The sequence below is a fragment of the Neopelma chrysocephalum genome, unplaced genomic scaffold (assembly GCF_003984885.1).
Source record: "Neopelma chrysocephalum unplaced genomic scaffold, ASM398488v2 Primary Assembly neopelma1_147, whole genome shotgun sequence".
Taxonomy (NCBI): domain Eukaryota; kingdom Metazoa; phylum Chordata; class Aves; order Passeriformes; family Pipridae; genus Neopelma; species Neopelma chrysocephalum.
In genome coordinates, this window is record NW_020897809.1 from 7,320,367 (window position 1) to 7,336,671 (window position 16,305).

Genomic DNA, 16,305 nt, shown 5'->3' on the forward strand with positions numbered 1-16,305 from the left:
CAGGTACAGTTCTAAAAATGTCTGTCAGGAGGCTGGGAGTGAGTCTCCACATCAATTAGATTCTGTCAGCTTTGCCAGCCACCTAAAGCAATTAGATCCAAGAACATTCTGGCTAAATTTACATGGAGTACATTTTTTCTTCCTTCCCCTTGTTTGCACATATGAGATTGTGCTGCAGCTGAAGATATACCACTAGCACCAGGGAGCACATTGTGCCCCTGGCAAGTGCTCTGGGCTGTTTGTGGAGAGCAGCCTCCCAGTTTCTCTGGTCATGGCTCAGCAAATTAATCTGCCCATGGTGCTGAAATGAACCACAGGCTACCCATCCTCACATGAGACAGGCTGTGCTCATCCACACAGAGAAGTTTCAAAGTGATTAATTTCTGCATTTTCAGCTTTGTGCTTTGAACCTATGGATGAAGAGAAAATACTTGGCAATAGATAGAAAGCTAGAGAGGAGCAGATCAAAAGAAACAGCAGAGCTCTGAAAATTCTGTGGTAGTAAATGAGAAGACTGGAGCATTTCTGGGACAAGGTCACTGAGTAAGGTGGTAGAATATTCTATTTACATATTTCTGGCTTTGAACCAGAATGCAGCATTCTGGGAGATGTTACACAGGATTCTTAAGTGTTACAATGTCCACACCTAATGGTGGAAATGGTAAAAGTTCAGCTCAAGTTTAGTGTTTCCAAACAGTCAGAGCTCAACCTGTGATGTTTGAGTTTTGTGCTGGCTCAAGATGGCACATATTGGTGTTTGGCAGTAGGCTCAGCTGTCTGTGTACGTCTTTGAGTCCCCATGGTAAAGTGCTGCCTCATCTTAACTGAGATTGGCTTTGCTTTTCTAAGGTTAATGTAGTTGTTGCTTGCTGAAGTTGCTCACTGCCACACAAATGGAATAAAATTACCAGGTGATGGATTCTTCCTGTGGCAACATGGCAAAAAATTATTCCCCAGGGAGGAATCCAAACACAGGGTCTGCATCACTTAAAGCTCCATTCATGACCTATTTTGGGGAGCTGATGGGTCTTGGGTCCCCTGAGCCTCATCTAGTCTGGGATGAGTTGTATTCACAGGCAATTACTAAATCAGCATTAAGATTGTTTTATAGATGGTCTCGATTCCTTGATCTTCCAGTGCAAGCTGTTCAATAAAGCTCTGGGCCATTTAGGAGAATTTGCTGGCTGAGAGCCTTCTTGATAACATTCCCGTGCTTGTTTCCTGACTGCTTTTGAAAGTATCTTAGAAGCTTTTAAAAAATATCTTTATATCCTGCTGTGCAGCTAAAGCTCTAAGTTTCCCACTAGCAGGTACAGATGTTTCTCGGATATTGGTAACTCCTAGAAAAAGGGAATGTGTAAAAAATCCTTAACCTAGTGGATCTTCCCTTTTCTTCAGCTGTTGTTTTGTCTGTTTTCATCATATTCAAAATATACTGCTCTGCTGCATCAGTGAGCAGGAGTTGATCTAAATGTATCCTTTGTAGAAAATTGGGATGATCTGAATTTCCACAAGATCCAAGCCTAGCTTTTTGAATCCCTTAATGCTGGCCATTTCACAGAGTTATACAGTACTTGTGAATTGGAATAAGTGCCAAAATAAATGAATATGCAAGATTAATTAAATGTAAAAGTCAAAGAAGCTCCGTTTAGATCCAAACCTGAGTTGGAAAGAAATCCTTTTAACTATAATATTTATTTAAATGTTTTATTGGGTTATTTTTATTTAAAAAAATTGGTTTTACTTCTCATCATCCTCTGAAGTGCTCACTGTACATACACAGTAGCACTGGGCTATTTAGTGTGGAGAACCCAGAATAAATCACAGTCCTTTCACTTCTGCATTGAATGAGCTGCTGAAAAAAGAAAATTACAACATCATTTGGAGGAAAAATAAAGCTGGAATGGGATGGGGTTCCTAGTGGGGAATCTTGATTTGAAACTCTGCAAGCATATTCGTATGCAGGTAAATGTGGTTTTAAACTTAATAATGTCCAGTTTTATTATGTTCATAAAATATTACTCTTTTTATATCCTTACCACACTCATCCATCTTTGAAAACCCATCTTAAAACACAAAAGAGAGAAAAAGTTTTTGTTCCTGGGGTCACTGCCATTAACTCCCATCTGGAAGGTTTCTTAATGAGAATGTAGGATGTGAACAGCCATACTGAGCCAGACCAGAGGTCTATGTAGTCTCCTGTAGAGGCCAATGAAGAGCAAATGAAAAGAATAGGGAAAACATCCCATGACAGCCCTCCAGTACATCTTCACAGCATCCAGTGCACTGTAGTACTGCAGCTACTTGAACTTTGACTGGGACATCTTATGGATTTTTCTGTCTTGGGTTTGCCTGATTGATTTTTGAACCTGTAAAAAATTTAGTTGAACTCGTGCTGCTGTGAAATACAAGGAATTGAATTCTGAATGAGCTGTTGCATTTAGGAATGTAAGAATCAGTTCAGAGTAAAGAAGAACTGATCCCAGCAGCTAAGCCTGCCACCATGTGCCAAAAATACTTCCGAACAAGCCTTTGCGGTGACATCTGGAGTTGCGCTGTAGGCAGCGGAAGGAAGGAAGAAAGGAACCTTTTGTGAAATCCAGAGTCAGGGCACAAGTTTTGCAAGAACTGCTACTGCTCTGGCCAATGACTGGGAGATTTCCCATCCTGCTTTAGTAAAGAGTTGCTTCCAAAGCAGAGATTGATGCCCATTGAAAAGTAAACCTTTCGTATTACAAACATGCACAAAACGCATCTGTCAAATTAGACTGTGCAAACAAACTGGGGTTTGAGTGGGGGGTTTCTTCATGTGATTCAGGTTGGGTTTCCAAAAACAATTTCCTTAGAAAGACTAGGCACAGTAGTACTGATTTATTTCTTCCCCTTTCTCCTTCCAAATGTCTCCCTGATACTCTGCTCCCTCTGTATTCTGCTCACTAAACACACAAAACTTAATCTGTGGGTTTTTTGCAATAGTTCTCTGCTTCTTTCTGTGTTTTCCATAGGCCTTTTATTTTTAAAAGTAATTTGTATTTGAAGTTTTTCATTGAAACTTAAATTTTGATGAATGAATGATATTGAAGAGACATTTTCATGAAAGAAAATATCTTTTGGTCTAATAGAGTTTTGAGGTTTCACTTACTCATCATGGGTCCTTCAGTCAGCCTCTAATTTTTTTCTAAGAATTATGGGAGAAAATATTTACATGTATTTTTATAGTACCAGATACAAATAACCAAGGTATAGCAAAATAAAAGATTCAGAATACTTTTCAGAAGGATGCTGTGGGTGAAAGCAGTACTCAAGATGAAATATGCATGTGTACTGGAAGGTAGGGGGCTTGAAAGCCTTGAGATTTACTTTTGCATTTTTAATCTGAAATAATTTTTTTTTGCTTGCTCTGATATAAGAAGACATAACACAACATATTCCTTAGACTATTTAGTACAGCTGATGGTCTCTCCTGTGTACCATTTATATCTCACCTAAACTCCATATTTGAATTTTGCTCACTGATGCAAAAAGTATTTTTTTCCAGTGAGTCTTTTGCTCCCGTGAACCATTTTCTGGTAAGTGCATCATACAGGTTAAGGTGTGTGGGCTGGATTCTTGTGCTTCTGGGTGCAGGTGGGGATGGTTTTAAAGGCATTTGGGCTTTTTTTTTTTTTTATAAGCATGTTTCTTATAGGAATGTTGATTTTTAAACAACCCAAAATTCCACATTTCCACTACACAGATCGATCAACTCTTCATCAGAAACCCTCATCATGATGTTTCTAGACTCAGCCCACAACAGCAAAGTGTAAAATCAACTCAGGGATTACCTTTTCCTTATCAGAAGGAATGATTGTGACAGACAATTTGTATAATCACTGGGGCCAAAGCTTGGAAGTGACAGGGATTGGGAAACTCCTGAGCTTGGAATCTCCCTGCATTCTTCCTCCGTCAGGGTATGTTTGGAGACACAGCCTGAGGAACAGGTTTGTATGAAACCACTTTGCATGGCTGTACAAAGGGCAGCAGTGTGTCATGCGTGTCTTCCCCCAGACCTGCACCCACTGGGTCAGAGAGCAGCAATGCTGACGAATCACATTTGCTTTGGCAACATCCCCCCTCGGGTTCCTTCCCAAACCTCTTGTGGGAGCTGGGTGCCTTTTGACACACAGGTGGGATAGCTGGGATTCTCCATGGCTTCAACGGGCATTTCTCTGCTCCTGGTGACATCTACTGGTAGAACGATCTCAGTTTGTGCGTTTGCAGGAGGCAGCTTAGATATACACATCAAGTTTAATATATGCACCTAAATCCAGCACAGAATTTATTACTGTAAACATTTCTGTATTTGTATGGGTTATTCTGTAAGCAAAGGGAGGCAGATTTGTGGCAGGAAGGCAGGGCTCTTGGCAATATTGAAATGAGAACAGAATAAATCACTGCAGAGGGTTTTATAGGCAGCACTTCAGCTGAGCTATGAATAAGTGGGATTATGCTGGTGCTGCCTCGAAGGCTTTTTTGTGGTTTTGTTTAGTTTGCTTGTTCTGCTTTCCCTATACAAAGGAGCTGTTGGTAGACAGTGTCACACTACCAGAGGTTACTGAAAACCAGGCTCACTATGGGAATCTGAGATGTTTATAATCAATGCTTTCTGGCCTTGGCATGTCACAGGCTGTTGGTTTAGGAAACAACAGTAAACCAAGCTTCTCTTTCTGCTAATGGCTTGTCTTATGTGTCTTTTTTGGGGGTTACTGACACTGAAAACTAATCCCCTGTTAGAGACAGCTTCAGAATACATGAAGCAAAGAACAAGAAGTTAGAAGTGGAGAAAGAGCCAAAACAGATTTTTTTGAGACCTTCTTTTGGGACAAGGTAGGAGTTCATAAAAAATAAAAATAGATATTTAAGGATGATAACCCTGTCCACATTATTACTGTAAATATGTTTTCTTTGTTCTATGAATTCAGAAGAAAAATGCTTCTGTCACTGTAATGGTTTAGGTTTGGGGAGGTTGAATTCTCTTCATGCGCCTGCAGCTGATTTGGCTTTACACAGGGTTAAGTTCTCTGCTTGTCCATCTCTCACCTTTCCCAGGTAAGCTTGTACAAGGTACTGTATGGCTTAGTTAGTATTTGTGAGATTCTTGAGGAAGGGAAAGCATTTTTCTGCTGATATCAAAGTACTTGATTGAAGACACAGCATGAACATTGTCCAAATCCTATGCTCCTTGCTCCCATAAAACCTGAACTCACAGAGATGTTCATTGGCACAGGAGGAAAATCAGAGCTGTATTCAAAATGCTTTACAAATGCAATACCCCTCCTGCTCAAGAGCTGAACTCAGGCTTGCTCAGTTCTCCTGAGCACACATATCAATATGCACACAATTAAGCACAAGAGACGAGTTGTGCAATAAGTTCTTATCGATCCTGAAGCTCTGAAAAAAGAATGGAAAAGAAAAGGCTTCTTAGACAGAAAGATCTTCAAGTGGGGGAAAAAAATATCCTCCATCATTGAAAGGGCTGGAGTTGGCAGGACATTCCCAGTAGTTTGTGCTTTTAGTAAGTTCCTACAAGAGTTCTAAAGGCAGTAGCTGAGATAGGGTGTTGCCAGGGACAGCAGAGGGAAAGATAAGGAATTTAAACTCTCTGTATTCAGAGGTAAATTTGAATGGCCTGATGAGAACTGGAGCTTAGACCAGTCAATGAATACTCTAAGTCAGATTTAGTGCCATGAGCAAGAAATGATCCTGTGGGGGAAACATGGGATCATGAAAGGATCACAGGGTCCTGGAAGACAAATTAGGATTGCAAGAAAAAGTTTGGTTTTGGTATTTACTACATTCATACATTTGGCTTGGCAACAAGCAAGTATAAAAAATCACAATAGATTTGGATGTTTGAGAACCCACAAGATGTAAAGACTTCTTAGATTCTGTTTGGTCTTGTTTATAACAACTAGTAATTTAGATATGATTCTATAAAAGTGTGCTCTAGAGTATTCCTGCCTGTTAAGCCGGATGTTGCTATGCTCACAATGTCACTTCATTATCCCATATATGCTTAAACTTATCTTTTAATTATGGCCTAGAAGATTATATCCAGGAAGTTTACTAAACCAGGAAGTGCTGGTCCCAGAAAGACACAAATGCCAAAACAAGTAAGAGTTTCCTTAGTGATGCAGATACTCAGTGTTGTAACTGTAGGTGTTTTCCACAGAAGTGTTCTCTGTTTGCCTCCGTTGCTTTTGTGTAGGATATGAAAAACCCCTCATGCTCTTACTCTGCAGTTGGATAAAGAAAGAAAACTCATGGAAGATGATAAAATAGATAAACTCACCTTTAAGTGCTCCTTTCTTTGAATGTGTCTCTTGGAATGAAGTTGCATAGGAAAGGACTTTGAAAGTTTTGATGTTATAGTTCTTGAAAAAAAAAGATGTATATGTATGTTTTTTGGGGCTCATTGTGTTATTTTTGGTTTGGTTTTTTTTTTAATCTAAAAAGCAAGTCCTACAGATTTCCTAAAATTGTCCTACAGAAAAGAGGGAACTCCTGAGAAATGCTTGTGAGAAGAAGGTTCCTGTGATTCAGATGGACTATTCTGTCCTTAAATAGGTATTTTCCACAATTTTTACCCACTCAGTATAACTTACAGGGAATGACACATTTGTCACTGTGCTGGGACTTTAATGATCCATAGCAGGATAAATTATGCTGTGTGCTCATACAGTTATATCCTTGAAATATGTTTATTTTTCTGTATGTGCAGGCTAGGATCACAGGATGGTTAGAGGCATCAAGACAGTCTTGTGAGCACATTTAGCTATTCCTGCAGGCAAGGTCAGCTATTCTTTTCAAATTTACACACAAATCAGTAGAGTTAAGGATTCATTTTCTCATTGCAATTTGTAAGAAAATTAATGAATCATCTCTTGGTAGGTATTTTAAACGTAAACGAGACAACTTTTGTAATTAACTCACTACAGAGCCTGTCTACACTGACTGACTGTCCTAAAATCTAGGGAGGTTGTAGAACTGGGAAAATGGGCACTGACTGGTGTTGTGTGATGGCCAAGTCTGAATGTTTACCTCTGTATTGCACCACTTGTGCTCCTTGTCCTCTTTCCCCACCACAAATATTTACCTTGCTCTTCCTTCCTTTCATTTCTATTGGTAATTCCTTGCCACCTCCTTCCAGTGTCTGATAGTTTCCCTATAGAGCTCTTTCCTAATGTCGCCTGATCCTGAGAGGATCCACATCAGGAGAATTTGTTTCCTCTCCACTTGTGACACTGACTGACCACAGCGTCACACTGTGGAACCTTGGAAACCAGGTTATAAAGAATGTAAAAATAAATAGGGCCTCACATTTGTTAAATTTGGTAACAACAGCCATTGTCCTGCAATACAGATCTCCACAGTGGGTGCAGAGGATGCTGCTGTGTATATTTATATTTATTTATAATTTTATATTTATATATTTATAATTATAAATGCATATTATATTTAGCCACCACTTAATTCCCCAACCGGGAAAGATCAGTGTTTTGCAAAGCCGTAGCAGCTGACACGCCATAGCTGAGGGTACCGATTTTCCCCCAGGAGCTTTGGCAGCCGGATCCCCGCAGTGCTGTCCGGCAGCCGGGAGGTGGGGCACGGGCTTTGCTGGTTTGTGTTGGTGACGGTTCACAGGCCCGATGCTGAACACCATCTTAAGGTTTGTAAGGTTCAGCGGAGACAAAGAAGCAGCAGATTGAAGATTAAAACTGCGTGAGTAAAATAGTAGAAAATGAGAGATTTTAGGACCACTCCCAAAACTGAGGCTGATTGGCCACGAGGTCTCTTGGCACTGCTGGCTAAGGTTGGCACATCCAGGTGGCAGAGGTAAGAAATAGGGAAAAACAGAGCAGGGAAATTTCATGTAGCTCTATTTTCCACTCTTTCTGAAACTGCTCAGAACAGTATTAACTGAGAACACTGGGCTGTACAGATTTCATCTTAAAATAGATGTATTTTCTATGTTCACAGCAAGGACTGGGCAAAATCCAACATAAAAACTGGGTTTGAATATAAGGCAAAACATACTCATTTACACTTAGGTAAATTTAGGTAAAAACCATGGAAGTCCTCTAACAGAGTTGCTACAAGTTTATTCTGCTGTAACTGTGAGCAGAGACATTTCCAGTCTCTGGACAAGATGTGAGAGATTCAGTCTGAGCTTCATCACATGCAGGATGTGTGTGTCACAATAATACTTGGCAGCTTGTAGGAGGCTTTAGTTCTAGGTTGATAAACACAGAAGTGTGATTCAATAAAACTCAGAACAACACTGCATTAGTACCCATGAAGAATTTTTCCTTCCATAAGCTGATGCCAGCTTTGGTGCAGTCAGTGCACATCTCTGTTTAGGAGCACACAGTAAAAGGTGCATTCAGATGTTTGGAAAATTCCATAACTGCCCAGAAATAGCTGCTCTGAGACAGCATTGCTATTAATTTATCAAGTGTGCCACTCGGTTAGCATATTTATCCACTCTAAATGGACTGAAATTGCTTATTTTGTAGTTTATAAAATTGCAACCTCTGAATGTACTCCTCAAAATACTCTGTAGGTAAAAATGTGTGTTAACACACCTCGTTAGTAGCATGTACTAAATAACACTGGACTTGGGCTTTTCCCCAGATGAAAAGACCAACCTCCACCTTGTTAAAACCTCTTTTCAGACAGTTGTAGAGCCATAAGTTCCTCCGTTTTCTCCAGGCTAAACACCTCCAGCTCCCTCAGCCACTCCTCCTAGGACTTGTGCTCCAGCCCCTTCCCCAGCTCCATTTCCCTTCTCTGGACTCACTCCAGCCCCTCAGTATATGTCTTGTAGCGAGGGGCTCTATTAAAAATTACTCATGCCCTAGAAACTGCCATCTTCCTTCCCTCATCCCATTTTTCAGGTGAAGAAGGGGATTAACATCCCATGCTCAGTTATCCGTGCCACGACGCCAGTCCTGACGCTGCTGCTGGTGCTATCAAAGCAGGTCAGTCTCCCTCAGGTTTGAGAGCCTAATCTTTGGGAACACTGAGTAAAAGAACTCCTCTAAGTCAGGTAAGGTCCTTCCTTCTCAGAGCACTGATGATTATAATTGCTACCATCTTCCTTCTTTGTGAGGACTGTGAATCCAGTTGGGGATCTGGCGAGCCGTCTCTGACAATATCAGATGTTCTCAGAACTCTTAATCGAAGGCAGCCCATGAAAGCACCCTGGGGAGTGCTTTATTCTCTGTGTTTAAAAGGACATGAAAGTACAATAGTTCTCTTTATATGGGTACAAAGCAGCCAATTGATCTTGTCAGTTTAATAAATAATACAATTGCTTCCATCAGACACTGTTAATAGACTCCTGTCTGAACTAATGTTGTACAAGTACAGAAATGTTATCTTCCTCAGTCTGCCCTGGATTAACCACCTCCCCCCTCATCACCTAGAGGCAAAGCTTCCAGCAGTAGTTCCTGAAGGGCATCAGGTCCCCTGATCTTCATCTCTTTCTTCATTTTAATATGTGTTCTTGGAAGAGATGAGGTAATTTCCTGATGCATCTGTAGCCTGGCTGGTTCCTACTATTTGTACAGATTCAGAGAGACTTGAGAATGTAAAATAAGCAGCAGGTTGGGGGGGGATTCTTTTTGTTTATTTTTAAATCGTTCACTGTCTATGTGGTCTCAAGATGTAAAATTTGAGTTGTGCTTTTCGAATGCTGCACAGGTGCAGAGAAGTTTGGATGTAGCTTCTTACCTGGGGCATTACAAACACAAGGACCAGACATCAGCAAAACATACAAGGCTTTGGTTCAAGAAGCTCACAACTCAGTGGCTTGGGATGTTTCTGGTTCAGAGCCAGCATAACCAGCTCACGCCCTTCTGCAGATTCCCCACTCAGCATTTTAAGTAGGCCCTGACTTTTTGTATTATCAGCACTGGTTTTTGGATGAGCATTAGATGCAATACACACACCAGTCACCAGTGATTACTGAGAAAGTGCTGGTAACATTAGCAGAGCTGGATCTAAAACTTTTAATTACCTTGGCTTTGGTTTTCCCACTTCTTTTCTTTTCTCTTCTCTGCCGTGACACAAAGTGCTTCTGGGTTTTGCTGTTGAGGGATGTGATAAAAAGGCAAAAAAGAGAAAGTATTTGTCACAAATACTTTGAAGATAATTATGGATTTTACATTTTTACATTTCACATACACACCTAAATACACGTTTAGAGAGAGAGAGAGGATTTATATATATAAAACCATAAAAATATAGGTATGGTTTATATATATGTATATATATGTATGAATCTAGTCTTTGCTGTCAGAGTCCCCACAGGTGTTTCCCCCAGATGATGAGGGACTGGACATGCCCCCCTAAGAGTGGCTGAGCTCTTCAGCTCATCCTGACAAAGGAGATATTGTGGTGAGTAAAATAATGACTTGACCTCCTTCTGTGTGTTTTCAAGAAGAATAGTTCTGGTTTTAATGCTGGTATGTTTTAATGTTATTCAGCAGTTAATAACAGTTTGTTTCTCTATAATAACCTGATTGAATAATGCAGTGACCGATATGAGTAAAAAGCTGTTGTTGACCAGTTATTTAGATTCCCTCTACCTTGCCTTTAGATGTTGTAAAAGGTAGGTAGTAACAGTGCCAGAACTTAAAGGGATGTTAGGAGGATAAATACATGATTTATATTGAGCTGTTCAGGTATTTCAGGTGCTGGGACAATATATGAAGCCAAGGGATTTGTAGCTAAGCAGGAAGATATTCTAGTTGAGCAATGAGGTCCTACAACATGAGGAGAAGTCAACAGACGTGGGATTCTTATGGATCAGTGGAAAAAGTAATTTCTAGGAATTGAATGCTTCATCTCAAAAGCCTTTTTCTCTGGATCCCTGTGTGATCTGTGCTTACATGGGTATTGCTTTTGAACTGTTGCATTGCTTGCAGAGAAAACACTCACATTACTGCCTAGCCACTTAAAGATGAACTCAAATGCTTTTTATTTTAAATTCAAAACTTAATCAAAATTCAGATTCCTTGGCTAGTTTTAGATGCAACTTCAGAAAAAAAAGAAAAGTGGTCTTTAAATAATAAAATGCTCTTGTTGAAAGTCATTTTTTTTTACTTCACATCCATTTTGAATTGAGGTTACCATGTTTGAAGGTTAAGACCGAATAATGCTTCTAAAGCCACATTTGGTGTTTGAAAGGCAGCACTGTGCTCTTCTTTGAGTGCTATTGATGCTTTCAGCTGGGGCATGAAAGACCTAGAACTCTGATCTCTGGTTTTGGCAAGTCAAGTCATTCAATTCAATTTCAGAACCGTGCAGCTGTGAAGCTTTACAGTTTTTGATGTTTAAAAAGGTAGGGATTATTTCTGTTCTCTGTGATTTGTGAGAATTGCTGCTTCTGTTAGCAAACCCAGGAAGAAACCTGTCTGTCTGATGTGCAAGGACTGTAAACTGATCCCTGGCAAACACCTGAGTAGATATTACACATCTGGCTGGCATCTCTGAGATCAAAGCGCTCTCTGATGCTCTGCTGCCCTTTGAACAGCATTTAATTGGCCATGAGACCACATTTTAGGACCTGGGACTGAGCTTTGCCTCCTTGGGTCACTGGATTAATCCAGTTTAGGTCTGCAGGAAGCTGGTCGGTGTTCTCAGCCTCCTTTCTAGTGGAGAGAGGGCTGCCTGCTCTGGTTCTCTTACCTGCCGAGTTGTGGTGATGTTGAGTTTGCAGTCCCTGCTCTTTCCTGTGGGGGGCTTCAACCACAGGATTTGAAGCAATTTAGCGCGGACTGTTAGGTGGGGATAGCTCGGGTGTCCCCTGCAGAGATTTCAGACAGGTTTGGCTGGTCTGTCCCATTTCCTTTGGGGGATTCGAGGGACCTGTCCTTGGCTGTGCTGGGGGTAGTGGCTTTCTGTCTGGAATGGGTGATCTAAAGAGCTAAAACCTGTCTTTGTGCAGAAACTTTACTTAGCACAATCAGTCTCTTTTCTCTTGGTACTTGGGGGGCTGATCTGAGATCCATGTCTCTTCCACGATGATTTCCCAGCCTGGACAGATGTTGGATGGATGCGTGGTGGGGAGATGGGGGCGGTCGGAGCAGCCTGAATTGACAGTGCATGTGAGGACACTGGCAGAACTCTTCCTCACACCATTCATGTGCAGATAAAGGGGAGGAGAGTGGGACATGGGCAGATATGCACTAAGGAAGGGAAACATCAAAGTAATCCCGCAGGATGTTTCTTCCGAGCAAAGGACTCTGCTAAGGCTCAATTCAGCTGTGCATGGCACACCTGCTGTTTGCAGCCAAGTCCAAAGGCACTGAGGATATCAGCACCTTGCAAGATTAAGCTCTTTGATTCCAATCTCTTCAGCTAGAAAGCATGTTGTTTTATCTAATGCTTGTCTCTGTCTGTTTTAGGCTGTGGCACCTGCTGAGAAAAGGTATGCATAATGAAATGATTAAATCATGTGTTTTAAATTATCAAAGCCATGCTGTTTCAGCTATGCAGAAATCCTGTTCCTCTTATGAGACATCTAGCCAGATTCAGAGTTTCTTTTGGATTTTATATTTCTTAGAAGGACTGAATGAAAGAGAATCCAGTTAAGGCCAGCTCTGCTTTTCTCTATGCCCAGGGCCAGAGATGATGACATTCAAATTCTTCTTGTGTCACTGCAGACAGAAAATAACTTTGCAGTCTGATTTTATGCTCTAAAGAAAATCATTCACACTGTGACAGCACTTCAAAATATTTCAATACTTATTCTGTATATGCTGCTGGCTACAACTGCAGTGCAGAAAAAAAGTGCTTCACTGAATCAGTACTTACAGGAAGGGGTAAAGTTTCCAAATCCCTCTTGATTTTGTAACTAATCCCTCATCCCTTCTGTATCTCCAGTTTGAGATGTCTCCCCTGGAACTCTGCACTGCTTCAAGCTTTGGCATCCCTGACACAGTCAGTTGCTCAACACTGTTTAAATATTGTGCATGGTAAGGTCAGATGGTGCTGTGTAGGCTGCTACATATAGAATCACTTCCTGACTGTGGGAAATCTCCCAAGGGAAATGTGCCCTGGAGTGGATAGTGAAGGAAGTGAATCAGAAAGACACTTATGATCAGAGTTCAGTGCATCCTTCCCACCCACCAAAGTAAGGTCTCTTGAAAGGATGCTATTGAGGCAGATTGACCTAAAATGAAACTTTGTGTGCTTTTTTGAGTGATTAGCATGTATGTGTTCCCATGTTCTGCTGTTTGGGGTCACTTATAGGAGCATGTGAGAAACCAGCTTAAAACAAACAGGAAAGTTGTTATCAAGGACACTGACCTGCCAAGGTCATGGAAGTGACTGAACTGACGGATGTTAATAGGTTTGTTTTTATGAAAAAATTGTATTTACAGGGGCGATGGCACAACAAATACAAGGCAGCTGCACCATAAGACTCACTTATAGGTTAATTTTTGCAGATCCTAGATACAGCCTCAGGGAAAAAAGCAGTGAACAAGTCCCCCCCTCTCTCAGAGTGCCACGTTTAGGAAATTGAGTAACAACTGCAGTCTCTCTAAGAGGGCAGAGATATTTAATTGAATAGCAAAATATCAGATCTACATTTGAGTCAGAGAAATTATACTTATTTGGGCCAAGCAGAAGGGTTTAATTTTGCCAAAAGAAGTTTTAAGAACTCATCTCCTTTACCATAATGAAAACTGTCACCACCAGTCTCATTTTTACTATGGAATTATTGCTCCAAAAGACTTCAGATCCACATGTGTATTTCTCCATCTGAAAATCGAAATACCTTAGAGCAAATTACACTTGTGGTTTCAGAGGCCACCATTCCATACCACAGTGAAAGAGTTTGTGATTATACAACTGCACTACTGGAGTGACACCTTTGGTCTGCAGCTCAGATGGTGGAGACAACACAGCGATAAGGCAGATGGCATTAGTCCAGCAGAAAATGTTAATCGGGGACACTGAAAATGGCAAGCCTGAGTAGCTGCATGCAGACAATGAATGGAGATGGAAAAAAAGGAAAAAATCAAATTCTGCATTAAGACAGAGCCTCCTTAGTGACTGCTTCCATTTACAATCACCTTGTAAGATGAATTTGCTTGTTTTACTCTAGATATGGATTTCCTCACATGACAAAGTTTGAAAAAAAGGCAAAACCCCCAGCTTAGCAGCAGTGCAGAACAAACCCAGCACTCAAAAACCAAAGAACAATTTCTTCTCTCCAGATGAACAAAGCTGAATTGTCTTCAGCTTTAAAATGCTGCTGCAGAGCAGAGCTTGATGCTATTCTCTTTTGTTCTGCCTGTGGTGCTCTTTGGGGCAGGACATGATGCTGCCATGGAAAAACCCACCTTGACAGAAGAGTTTGACATCTATTCACAGACCTCTCATGTGGAGCTTAAACCTTTCCCCAACTAAGAACTGTCAACAGTCTCCACATTCAAACTTTTCCTTGCAGAGTTCCGCCTCATCCACTTCACTGCTTTACATCTTACTTGAACCTAAAACTTTAACCAGCAGCCAAGAGAAAAGCTTTGTGGGGTTTAGATTCTTTGGTGCAATCTGTTCAAAAAATGTCTGTTACTAAAAGGTGTAAAGCCTTCAGCAGTCAAGAATAGAACAACTTCGTATAAATAACAAATTATCGCAGTCTGTATTGATTTTTCTTATCTGAGCAATTCCCAGATCAAATGTGCTCCTCTTCAAGTCAAAGGGTGATTCTTCTAACTGCAGTCACTCCAAACTCTGAAAAGCTAAACCCCAAGTTTTTCCTTCTCTGCTCCATCATTGCTGCAAACAAAAACCTTGCAGTTCAGACTCACCTTACCATTTTGTTGCTGTTCCCTTACTTTTTAAATAAGGGAAAAGCTTCCCAGCTCCGTAAACCAGACATGGCTATGAAGAGTAACTGCATGTAAAAGACATAGTGGTGTGCAGCTTTTATCCTCCCAAGTATCCCAAGTGTTCTGATGGATCCTATCCCCTGCTCCCTTGTCTGACCCACAGGCTCAGCTTCCAGCGGACAGGAATGCTTGGAGTCTCTACTCTTCTCAAGTTCCCTCTGCTCGAATCAGGCAGTAGCAGATGTGTGCACACAGCACTGACAAGAAAGAACACAGTGGAGCAAGAGATGAAAATGCCCAAGCTCTTGGGATCAGGTGAGATTGATACTTCTGTTCCTTATGCACTGTTGGGCACTAAAATTTATTTCCCCCTCCTCCTCTTCCTCCTTGAGGTTTGCCAAGGAGATTCTGCTTCTGCAAAAGGATCAGTGATGTTGATGTTTGAGATCTGTTGGCAAAGCTGGCAGTAGTGATGTTTTCAGCTCTACACAGGGGTACCAGTTGAGCAGAGACCTTGCAGTAGTGTTACCTCAAGTAACATTACACAGCCAAGATGATGGATTTAAGGAAATGAATGAATTCAACACTTATTCATGAGTGCACTCTGGGAGGATTCTTAACATCTTTTTCACTAACAATAACAACAAAATTGGCATTTCAAAAAACAGAAAATACATCAAATACCAAAGGGACATCCTATTGAGGAAGAGGAAATCAAGTTGATTTGACTCCAAAAAAAATTGAATACTTTGAATATTTCTTTCTGTACAACTGATATAATGTTTTTTGTTTTTCCAAACAATAACTACACTTCAATTGTCTTTTCTTTTTATAAATAAGTATTAATTCAATATCTTGATCATGAAGGTGAAATAAATGGTGTTGCCTTTCATTCTCAGACTTTCCTGAGGAAAAAAAATTATCAACAAAGAGGTGATGGTGGCCAGACCTGGACTAACACAATTCTAATAAGGTACAATACATTGTCTGAACCTGTGTCAGAGCCCAGCCAACTTTTTTGGCTGACCTTAGCCTCAAGCCCCTGTACCAAAGTGGTGGCACAGAGCTCTGTGGTCCCCAGGCTGCCATCAACAGCAGGGTTGTTGATCAGCCTCAAATGTCCAGGCCCCAGAGTAGAGTCATACAGAAATCCTTCAATGGGAAGGAAACTCCTTTTGAGAAATTCCTCTGTGAAAAAAACAGCTTAAGGGCACTGTGGGCTTTTTTTGGTGTATAGCACAAGCTTTTTTGTCCCCCCTGAGTTCCTTCCAGTCTTCTCCTCTTCCAGATCTCCCAGCCTTTCTGCACATGCATTTCTCCTTTGATCTCCTTCCTTCCGAGCAGGAACTGGCAGGGCTTGCATCCCTTTTTTCCCCCGATTATTGTCAGTATGAGAGATGTCCTAGATACCAGGTTA

At 40.9% G+C, this 16,305-nt stretch overlaps 1 long non-coding RNA gene across 1 annotated transcript; it reads left to right on the forward strand.

Moving 5' to 3' along the window:
• The first annotated feature begins 10,363 nt into the window (after positions 1-10,363).
• Positions 10,364-13,043, forward strand: LOC113975983. The gene is made up of 3 exons (XR_003536974.1): positions 10,364-10,440; positions 12,453-12,475; positions 12,931-13,043. It is a non-coding gene; the product is annotated as an uncharacterized LOC113975983 (long non-coding RNA).
• The last annotated feature ends 3,262 nt before the right edge of the window (positions 13,044-16,305 follow it).